The 12,017-nt window shown below is 36.8% G+C and overlaps 1 protein-coding gene and 1 long non-coding RNA gene across 5 annotated transcripts in view; one reads left to right on the top strand and one right to left on the bottom strand.

Moving 5' to 3' along the window:
• Positions 1–12,017, bottom strand: part of Tafa1 (TAFA chemokine like family member 1) — a 475,053-nt gene that overhangs the window by 192,852 nt on the left and 270,184 nt on the right. The gene's annotated exons all lie outside the window — the stretch shown is intronic.
• Positions 1–12,017, top strand: part of LOC104850927 — an 80,158-nt gene that overhangs the window by 49,021 nt on the left and 19,120 nt on the right. For both annotated transcript variants that reach the window (XR_777098.2, XR_002024838.1), the window contains exon 2: positions 8,374–8,574. This is a non-coding gene — a long non-coding RNA (uncharacterized LOC104850927). The remainder of the gene's footprint in view (positions 1–8,373; positions 8,575–12,017) is intronic.

Raw genomic sequence — 12,017 nt, 5'->3', positions numbered from 1 at the left:
CGTCCCCACACTTGTTTTTTTTTTTTTTTTTTTTTTGTAAAAGCTTTGCCTCTTTAGGATATTATCCCGAATTCTCCTTAAGAATTTTCATAGCAGCGAAAGTTGCACCAAAATGTATGCTCTTTGTCCCCTCTTCTGAGAGTAAACAGCCCATTTTGAAGCATTATGATAGGGTCCCTCCTTTCCAAAAACCTCTCTCCGTTGTATGGTACCATTTGTAGGGCTCTTTATTCGATTGATGAATTTAATCAAAAGCACTGTGGTCCTAGAAGCATAGTATGAGAAAACACTTCTGTTCCTTGATAGAAGTAATACAGTGGCTTGAACCTATCTCCCAAAGTTCTCATGTTGGTAACAGTGATTGAATAGGGAATTGTTATTGGGATAATAAGGTCATGAGAGCTCTGACCTCCTGAATGGATTAAGGATATTATCTTAAATTATCACAGGAATGGGTTCTTGAGGAAAAGTTGACTTCTAATGCTACTAATTGCTTGATATGCATCCATTTCTATGAAATGCCCTATCCTCCTTCCTCTCAAATATGGCAGTGCTGTCCTGCCCCTTCCTCCAAGGGATGGTGTAGTATGAAGTCCTTGCTCAGCTCCTGGGTCCTCAGTCTTGGACTTCTCAGCATGCAGAATCACCAAGGCTCAGGTACTCTGTTACAGCAGCACAGAATGGACTGACACAGAAATAATTTGGAAATATTTTTGTGTGTAGCTCATTATACAGTACTTTACCTTGATATATCTCATCAGAGTCTTACAATAATTTCAATGTAGAAGTGGCCAATATTTACTGAGTTCCTTACCAGCTATTTTGAAGGTAATACACAGCCAGCACAACTGTCTTATGGTGTATATTAATAATACTTTCTCCATTTTCAAAAATAGAAAATGGAAGTAGAGAAGTGTAAGTGGTTTATTAAAGGACATATAAGCCCAAGAGTAGTAGAACTGAGAGAAAATTTAGGTATTTTGAGTCAGGAATATATTTTAAGTCTTAATTATTTCTTCTACTTTTATAAATGCAGACACTGAGTCCTACAGAAAATTATTTTCCTTACAGGTTTATATCAATAAGGTAGCATATGTCTGAGTGAGGCTAAGAATTCTGGATCCTTAGACTTCTGATCAGGTGATCTTTCCTGCAGGCTAGATGGCTCTCTCTGTCCCATTCATTGAAAAGTATGTATTGGCATCTTCTACACACCAGATATTGTTCTAGATGCTGGGATGCAACAGTGAAAACACAGGCAGGGTCTCTTTTCTCTTGGAATTTTCATTTTCATGTGTAAGGGTAAAGGAGTAGGTGAACAGATCTTTGGAGAAAATGGAGTGATCATAAGTGGCTTGGAAAGCTCATTGCCTATCAGCTGTCAACACATGAACTCTGTTCCTTTCTCAGGAAGTTAACTGCCATTGGAAATTATCTATGTGAAGAGGTCATGGTGACTGAATTGGAGAGACCAGGGGACTCTTGGAGGGGGAAGAGCCATCTAGGATATGTGTTTAGTGTTTCCTGGGTGAGCACTACTCAGTAAGTGCTTTTCTGGGAACGCTTGTATTTTCTATGCCAGTTGGGCTGGCCTAGATATAAAGACTGCTCTATGCCTAGTACTTTTATTAGTGAGTTAAGACTTAATGTAACTATTTATTTGGCCTTTCAAATTGCAACTAAAAATATTTATCTCTTCCTTTGCATTAGAGTAAAACAAAACATGTAATCTTTGGCAGTGGTCACTGGATAGATTTCACATAGGTTTAAATTTGTACTAGATATGTATCCAAAGAGAAATTGTGGCGTAAGTTCTGAATACTTCTTGTTTATTATAAAAAAAAAAGATAAGTTAAAAATGAGTAGTGAACACAAAGTGAACTAGGATACAATTACTAGGACTACAATGCCAGACAAACCAATGAGCTAAGAGAATAAAAATGCAAATAAACAAAAACTACAAAGCTGAATAAACTTACTATCAAAAGTCTGTAGAAACTGTGCCACTATAAACATAGGTGTACATATATCCTTGTGATATGATTCTTTTAATTCTTTTGGAAAGATGCCTAGCAGAGGGTTGGCTGGGTCAAATGGAACCTCCAGTCCCAGCTCTTTGAGGTGTCTCCATATTGATTTCTATAGTGGTTGCAGTAGTTTGAACTCCCACCAACAATGGAGAAGGGTTTCTTTCTCTCCACAACCCCACCAACATTTGCTATTGTTTATTTCTTGATAGCAGCCATTCTTTGTGGGGTGAGGTGGAATATCAGTGTTGTTTTCATCTGCATCTCTTGAATGACCAGTGATGTGGAACATTTTTCGTATATTTACGTGCTGCTTTTACTTCTTTGTCTGAGAAATGTCTGTTCATTTCAGATGCCCATTTTTGAATTGAGTCCTTATATTTAGAGGGGGCTGATTGTTTTTAGTTCTTTATATATTCTAGATAATAGTCCTTTGTCTGAGGATCAGCTGGTAAAATTTTTTTTTCCCACATTGTAGATTTTCTCTTAGTTCTATTGATGGTTTCTTTTGTAGTGCAGAAGCTTTTTAATAAGATGAGATCCCCCTTGTTGATTCTTTCTGCTAGTTCCCATGGTACTGATAGCTAAAACTTGGAAACAGCCCATTTGCCCATCAGTTGGAAATTGGATAAAGAAGATGTGGTTTTTCTATAAAATGGAATACTACTCAGCCACAAAGAATGAGAAATTAGATTCATTCATAGGAAAATGGATACATATTGAGGATATACTCCTAAGTGAAATAAATAAGTCACACGTGTGTAAATACTGAATAGTTTCTCTGGTGTGAATAAACTATAATAGTACATAAGATCCTAATGAGATAATTGACAATGTGAAATTGGAAGAAAAGGGCTAAAGGTGTAAGGAAAGTGGGAAGGATAGAGGAAAGGTAATAAGGGAAAGGAAAAAATATGAGAAAATGAAAAAATGGAAATAAAGCGTTTGTAAACAGGGGGGGGGTGAAGGGAGGGCAGGGACAAGGGGAAAAAAATGAGAACCAAGACCTCTCATGTAAAGGTACAGGATCCCAGTAATGGATGTAACTGTACTGTATACCTAAAATGTACCAATAAACTCAATGAGGAAAACAAGTCTGTAGAACATGTACATTTAATGGACATTATCATTCTAAAACACAACCTCTCTTAAATAGGCCGGGGCAGTTCAGTGGTGTATTTTCTTACTTTTTCATCTATGAGCCAGTTGTCAGTCAATCATCTCACAGACTTCTGACAGTTTTGGGGACTGAATTTCTAATGCAAGTTTTCTTTCAGCTGTGACCCTATCATTGTAAATAGATCAGATGATTCTCTGTTGGATTAAAAAAAAATCCATCTCTTCAGCGCAGAGGTGTACTCCCTGCTTGTACTTCTGTGTCACTTCCCTGGCCCCAGCCAGGGGGCCACAATGCCCCTCACCTCACCAGCAGGTAGACTTGCTTGAGTTTACCATTCACATTTGGACCTTTACTGAGTTTTACTGAAATTCCTGTTCTGTCAGACGTTTTCCTTCCTCTTTTTTAATGTAGTGACTCAAAGTTGGCGCAAGTAAATTTAAGGTGAACAGGACCTTATGAAAAGGAGGGGAGGCTTTTTCTGGTAGGTCATGAAATGGTGTCCAGCATACATTAAGGGAAGAAAGAAAGGTGCAGAACAATTTATACAGTCGGGTAAATTTTATGTAAGTAGATGAAAATAAAAATACTCCCCAAAGTGCATATTTCAATTGGGGAAAAGCAGGGGTGGGGTGTAGTTAAAGGGAGAGAAGATACCTTCTAATTTGTCTACACTGATGGAAAATGACTATGGATAAAGACAGCAAAAAAATCTTTAAGTCCAATGAACTTAAACATTTTTAATTTTCTGAAGTTCTCAGGAATTATAACTATATTGACTACATAAGGTGTTAAAAATAGAAAGCTGTTTTGAGTGAAAAATAAAATAATTGGAAAAATGCTAGACCTATTGAGCTTGTTATAATAGCTGCTTGAATTATTTCCAAAACAAATAAAAATATCAGTTCACAAGGAGGAAAGCAAAAGAAGTATATAGAAGAGTATATAGAAATACTCTAAATAGAGAAGATCCTAAAGTGTTAAAAAAATAGAATATCACAAAAACCCCTAACATCAGAAGAGAAAATTGTTTAAACTTTTAATTCATTAGACCATTTCTGAAAGTGACCAGTAATATTGATTATACCACCATAGTCAAGTGTATCTCCAAGTAAAAGGGAAACATACAAAATTGGATTTGTAATACAGAATAACTGTCAAGAGAACTGCCCATTAGAATCACTAGTATGATGTCTAAAAGCTAAGATAGCTGTTCCCCATGAGAGATTTATGGAATCAAAGTTTCCAGAAATAGGTTGGGGGCCTAGCATTTAATTCACTGTAAATTTTCCCAAGGACTCAAGATGAGGATCCAGAATTGAATGTGACCACTCTGCAGACCAAAGAAGAAAGTTCTGTGCCAATTCTTGGCTTGTTTGTCAGATTAAAAGTAAGCTAGTTAAGATCTAAGCAGCGCTCACAATCTTAGTCCAAGAGAAAAGAACCTGTTGGAATGGTTATTTACAGAACTTTGATCGCTGCGCATGCTGCCTTGCCGAACCCCACGGGATGTGGCTTTTCTTGCTTAGCCCAGGTCGTTCTGGGCCGCCCTCTTGCTTGCTGTCTGAGCTCTAGCCACATGACTTGCCCTGACTTCCTTGGCTGTATTTTGCCACCTTCTGCCTCTGTGCTCCAGCACATGCTGTCTGTCCCATTGAAGTGCAAGGTCCACACCTTTTCCTCTGTCTCAGTTAACTTTTTCATACTTTTTGGAACACAGCATTTGATACTCAAAACTTAAAGGAGGAGAGGTTTAACTCGGCTCGTGGATGTAGGGTTCAGTCCCTGGTTGGCTGGCTGCAAGGCAGAGTCATCACGATGAAAGGGGGTGGTGGAACAGAGCTGCTTGGCCCATGGAAGCCAGAAGAAGGGAGAAAACGTAGGGGTCAGGCAGGGACATTTACCCTCTGAGGGCACACACCCAGGTATACACCGCTCCCAATCAGGCCCCACCTTCTGAGAGTACATGTAGCTTGGCGACATTGATAGAGCAATCCGCTGATGAACACAGCTCCCCCATGATCCGGTTATCTTCCACCTCTAAAAATGTCAAGATTTTTACACTTGATCTTAGCCAAAAGGCCGAGAAGTGATAAAATGTCAAGATTTTTGATGGACATGCTAGATCTAAGCCTCTCGGGTTGGGGTTTCAGTTCAATCAGAGAAGCCTTCTTGACCTCTCCAGTTGGGACATTTCCTAACCAAACCCTCCGCTATCACTGTACTTTCCAACTTCATATGCTATTCACTACTGTAAAGTTTTCCCACTTGGTTCATTGAATGTTTGAGTTTGTTTGCTATTATATGCCAAACACTGCGGATAGGGTTTTATACATGGAAAGTCTTCAATAAATATTAACATAAAGGCAAGCAGGTGGACAACTTTTTGTTGAAATGAGAAGTGCATCTATCTAGACAAGAAGTCAGTTCAACAGAGCCAGTTACTTGAAAGCTAATGCGGGAGATCTCTTGTAACTAAATATCTTTTAGGGTCCTTAAAAATCACCTGGTACCTTGTATTCTTCTGAAAGGGAATCTGAATAAATTGCTTCCATGGTCCTATGGCTGCATAGCATGAACACACCTGGATGGATTTTCATTAACTTCCAAGGCTACATTTGGGATTGTATAAGCTAAAAAGAGATTTTAAAGCATATGTGACAGAAATTCATTTAGAGGTCTCTTGGGAAAAATTCAGCCCAACGGGCCTCCAGAGAAGCTAAAGCTAAAATTCACAAAGCTACATAAATGGAGAAACTTGTCACATGTTATGAAACTAAACAAAATCAGAAGGGTGTGGGGCCAAGACTGCTGGTACTGCTCTGTGGCAGAGTCACACAGGCCCTGCTAAGAAGTCACTATGATTAGTGATGGACCTTTACTAATTCCAAGGAGCAATAATGGGGCTATGCTCCAAAAAAGACCAATTTAAGGTCTTATCAATCAGAGCCCTTGAAGTTGTGTAGGATGATCTTCTTCATCTACACTGATTTGATTGCTCAAAATTGAAGCAATGGAGAAGTCTAGGGAGTAAAACTGGAAAGTCTATCTTTCCAATCCCATCCCTCTCGGTGGAGGTAAACACTCGTGACAAGTTTTTATATATCTTTTCTTTCTACACACATGTATCATACACACACATGATACACACACACACACACAATCGCACACTTTGCCTTGTTGCCACTTAAACTTTTTAAAAGTCTATTTTTAATTTAAAAAATAGATCTTAGAACTTATAATCAAGATAAAAGCACTGAATTTCCTAACAGGAAATATGGAAAAGAATTGCTTTAAAAAGCTACCATCCCACTGCCTCCTAACTTTAGGATTTAAAATCATCATTGGCAATAAAGGAGACAATTTCCTTCTGTTCCACAAATGCTGCAGAATCTGATTCAAAGGCTCTAAATAATTAATTCTTTCCATATTACTAACTTTAAAACACATTATGTTTACATTTCATTTTACAGCTCACTGGGCCCTTTCATTTTATATTAGCTCATTTTATGGCAAATTTATAGGTTTAGAGAACCAAGTGAAGGGGAGAGAACTAAGGCTTAAAGAAGGTAAGTGGGTTGGATGAAAATACACAGTGACTAAAAGGGAGACCCAGGATTGAAACCTAGAACTGCTGATTCTAAACTGAGATTCTCTCCTATAAATTTATGTTACCTAATAGAATAACCAGTAGATTTATGTAGCTCCTGTACCCATAAAGTGTGGTTCAGGAACTACATTTTCAATTTCATGTAATTTAAATGCCGATTAAAAATGGAAATAGCATGAAACATTTTTTTTCTCTAGGTGCAACTCAATTATTTTGGCAGAACTACATTTTTTGTACTGATGGAAATTTAGTTTCAAAATATTGATATGCTAAAAGTCACATTGAATTTTGAAAAGTTTGTAGAAAAATAAACATAAAACATCCAATTAATAAATTTTTATATCAATGACATCTTCAGATCTTATTTTGGATATACTGGGAAAAAGAAAATGTAGTTATAGTTCATTTAACCTTTCAAAACATGGCTATGTGAAAAAAATTAAATTACATATAATCTTGTCTTTTACTTATACTGGGAAGTATTTTTCTGAATTATAATGTCGTATGAATTCCTTCACCATTGGAAGAATTGTTGTTCTTTATTGCATAATTTGATGCTACACAATATTCTGAAGTATTTCCTAAAATAAAGATGACCCAAGCCTGCGTCAGACCAGAGGCAATTTTGTTAACTGCTGAGCACATGTTTTAGTAATGTTCCTCTGAGTACATTTTACTGCAAATGAACAAAAAAATCCTAAATCTTAATCAATAGCTTTATGGAGAGATTCTATGTGCTTTGATCAAGTTTTGTTCTTTGTGTTTTTGACAAGGTTTGCTTTTCTCCCTGACCTTTTTCATAAGGGGCTAAAAAGAGTAGTCCCTTGTTGAGCCTCAAAATAAAATAAAAAGGGCCTTTCCCACCATGATTCTTGACCTGAAAATTATTCTTCACTTTCCCTCATGGCCTCTAAAGGCCAGTTTCTTTACCCTGACTTCCATTCCCACTGAAAGACCTAAGAAACTAAATAGGATTGCAAGATTCCATGCTGAATCCTGTTAAATGAAAGACATGCCAAACTCTTATTATAGGCAGTGTCTCATTTAATCCTCATGGAGAAGCAAGGTTGTTGGTGCCACTGTGAATCATGGGTCTGGCCAGGATTAAGTAGCCTGTCCATGATTACATACGTGGAATGAAGAAAGGATGTATTTTGAGTGCTAGTTTGTGTAATCCTGATAGATGATAATCTGCAACTCTGAGGTAACCATCTGCAGCAGAGGTTCTCAATCTGGGCCCTTGGGTGAAGGTCAGAAAGTATATGATGTTACTGCACTATGAGATCCTGAAGTTATTGCACTATGCTGTCAGTGTTGTTCCCTAAGGAGAGGGTCTATCAATTTCATTATCTATTAAAGTACCCCAGCAACCGTGACTGGTTAAACAATTGTGATTTACAAAGAAGTGAACTTTATTTTTAGTTCCCAGATTGAAGCTGTTAGTACAAACCTAAAACATTAAGATAAAATAGTCATCCTTTTTAAGGGAACAATTAAAGAAGGTACAAGATTGAACTGGTCTTTTGGGGATTCCTGGGAAATGGAAGGGAGAAAATCAATGAAATTCTTAAGATAACCTGCAAATGTAAGTAAAGAAGTTACTGTTTTTTTCCTACCAGATTGAACAAGACAAGAAATAAGAGAGGAAAAAGATGAGGAAAACACTTACATGATACCTGAACCACACGCATATGAGAATCTCAAGAGTTTTGGAACAGTTTTGAGGTTATGTATGATAAATGAACAACATAAAATCAAGCAGAAAAGCCATCAAGATGTACAGAAAGAAGGACAGAAGCTTGGTCCTTTAAAATCTCTGGGTAGGTGACATTGAGTAACTGTGCATAACTACGAAGAATTATACACACAGCTATTAAATGATTGTGGTCTGAATATGCTTAATGGATAGAGTATACAACGTTTGATGGAGATGTGTGGGGAAAACACAAGTGATGCCTATGGTCAATTTGGTTGGGAGAGAAGATGGTGATGAGAGTAAATAGCATGAATGAAAATTGAAGCCCTATCTTCACAAATGTATAAATTTAGCTCTACAATTTTTGCAAGGTAAACTTGTAGGAATGTTTTCCTGCAATTGTTAGACTCCTTAAAGTGTTACAAGCCAAGGAGGTCATACAACTTCTTTAAGGATCTCAAAGAGCTTTTCCCCCAGTACCAAATTCCTACTCCAGGGTTAGGGTTTTTATCTCTTCATTCTTGCTGTGTCTTTCTCCAGGCAGGCTGGCTTCCTTGAGTCATCTCAGGTATATCATACTCATTCTTGCATGCAAATATCGATCAACTGTGTAACTACCCTTTCAATTCCCACTCAGATGAAAGGCCTTTTCCTCTCAAATGCCTTCTGAAAATGCTCAAATCCTTCCTTCTTTGCCTCTCTCCAGAATGGCTTTTGCAACCTTGTATATTATCCTGTGGTTATATTCTTTTATGATCTGGTATCAAATTATTTCATCTATACAGCTACTTCCCATATATGTATATGAGAAAAATATTGTATGCCTTGTATCATATTGCATTTGCACTAGCATATGAGTTTTTAAAGGCATGATAACACATGGCAGTTGACCAACAATTTTCTAAATATGTATTTATTTGGAAGGAAGTATGTGACTTGTGGTTTTAAGGATATAAACATCACTTTGGTTCATGATACACTACCTTAAAGATTCCTCTAAGATGATCCACATTACTTTATAGGGCATGAGAAGGTTATGTCGGCTCTGTACGCCTTCAGTGTGTGGAGTATATACCCTTCAGTTCCTCAGCTCTCTCTTTTTACAAAATAACTTATTTTCACAAGGTTCTTTCAACAGTGACGCTTAAAGTGGTTAGAAGTATGCTTCTGAAGGTAGATAAACTTTGGTCAAAATCTTCCTCGACCATTTCATTGGGTATTTGGTCTTGGGCAAAGCTCTAGGACTGCTGTTTTAAAATGAGATCAGCAAGGCTGCCCGCCCACTTCATAGCGTTATGGTGGAAATTAAATGAGATCATGCCCATAAAGGGTTTAACAAACCACTAGCCTGGTAAAGAGTGCTCCATATTATACAAGAAGCTATATAACATTATTCTCAAATGTACCTCCCAGACCCACTAGTTGCTCTTGCTACATTGCTGGTTGTGTCTAATGCTAAATAGGTGACATCTTATGGTTCATCACAACTTCGGCTCTAAATATATCTTATTTTTCTAATGTAAAAAAGAAAACTTCAATGGGAACTAAAGATATTTCAGTTCAATAATGATATATTGATCCGAGAGTCCTGTCAGATCCAGAACTAACATTTCTTTAAAAATTTCTGTGAGCCAGTTCCTGTTGTAATCCTTTTACATTCCTCATTTTTATTTTGACATTCACAATGACTCTAAGACTGTTAATTTCTCCATTCTACAAATTAGAAAAAAAACTTAACAGGGTCACATAAAATATATAAGGACTTATAACTCTTAAATGGAAAATGAGTTAGATCTTGAAAAAAAAGTTTGTTTTAGAAAAAAAGATTAAAACCTATTTTGAGTTGCAGTTCAAATTTACCTATTTGTAGTTGACAATATGAGTAATTTCTTCTTTGAAATTATTTCCCACGTGTGGGTCAAGGGTTACAAGTTTATAGTTAAAGACATTGGGGGAGTGCATTCTTTTTTAAGCACCAATATAGATATCAATTAAATAGAAAATTAGATATACCTTTGACTTATTTGCAAAGAAGAGAATTGGTACAGTATTAAAGAGTTTTCAACTACTGGATAGTCAAGTAATTAGGAAACTGTCAAAGCTTGCTATGTTATCTTGTAGAAGTTGGTGTTCAGAATAGTTCTTGCTGCTCTTGGTGTGAACGGGATGTGGTTAATATTCGGCTTCAGCCAACAAAGGTTCAAAGGGGACCATTTAATTATGACTCAGTAACTTCTTAATTTCCAATTATTAATGACACGGGGGGGAACTGCCCTTGAGAAAGAGAAGTTAAAAGACATTGTGCAAGTTGCATAAAATTGTAGAAATAGACAAATTTGAGTGATGATGTTTACTATGTTTCTTCAGTGTTGCAGTAAGACTGTGGAGTCTCTGCTATACACTATGTATTTACATGTATACACATATGTGTATGTGACACACTAACATGGTATAAATTGAAAACAGTACAGATTATTTCATAGATCCCTAACCCTAATGTTGTCGTCTATTAACAGGACTTTCTGTCAGAATGCTTGAATGAAAAAGTAATTGAGAAATTTGGGGCTACGTTAAGCTAAAGAAGTTTTTTTTTTTTTCCTGTAGAATTTCCGAGAAAGACAAGGAATGTTTAAAATGAAGAGAACTAGTGCTAAATTATTTGACCAGAGAAGCTCTATTTTTTCCATGATACTAGAGTTCGGTGGAATATTCTCTTAATTATGTTGGCACAACAGATGAAAATCTGCAGCTTAGAATCAGGATATGTCATGGTTCTAGTTCTACCACTTTTCTTTAAGTCATGGGCAATCTACTGGTTTACTCGCTCAGCCATTCTTCCCTACCTATGAGTTTCAACTCACGCTTAACCTGAGCAAAACAGAATTCTTCCCTTTACTCCACAAAATCCTTCCTTTTCCTGTGTTTCTGCTCAGTCTTAATAGTGCCATTGCTCACTCAGGTGCTCAAGAACCAAAGATTAACTCCTAATTTCATTTTCCTTCACAATCTACAGTTTATTCATCAGAGAAACTTGAAAGCTCAACTCCCCGAATATATCTCACGTCCAATTGCTATTTTCTATTTTCACTGCTATCACCCAGGTTTTCCCTAGTCACATCGCCCAGACTGTGGGAATAGAATGTTCTGAATACTCTCCCTGCTTCAACTTTCACCCAACTTTTATGGCCATCCAGGGAGGGGTCTAAATAATATAAAGTAGCCCTTGCCAAGTCTCTTCTAAAAGGCTTTCCATGGCCTTCATGAACAACAAAATAAGTTTCTAGCAAGTATGAATATAACTATCAAGGACATGCACTAAAGCTTCTCCAAGAAACAGTGCCTTTCCAATACTAACTACATTCGCAACATTGGAATAAGATGTTTTTTTAAAAAGGACACACAGAAACATTCACCATCAAGAAAAGATTAATAAATTGAACGACAGTAAAATGAAGAGCTTCTAGTTATCAAAATACACTGTTGAAAATGGACTACAACTCTCATAGTGGGCTTTTATTAACAAACAATGGGAGAGGATTCAGATATTATATATATATATATATATAT

Source organism: Fukomys damarensis, unplaced genomic scaffold, assembly GCF_012274545.1.
Source record: "Fukomys damarensis isolate Sample0158 unplaced genomic scaffold, DMR_v1.0_HiC HiC_scaffold_28, whole genome shotgun sequence".
Lineage (NCBI taxonomy): Eukaryota > Metazoa > Chordata > Mammalia > Rodentia > Bathyergidae > Fukomys > Fukomys damarensis.
The sequence above is the reverse complement of the archived record's forward strand: the minus strand, read 5'-3'. Positions and strand labels throughout refer to the sequence as shown.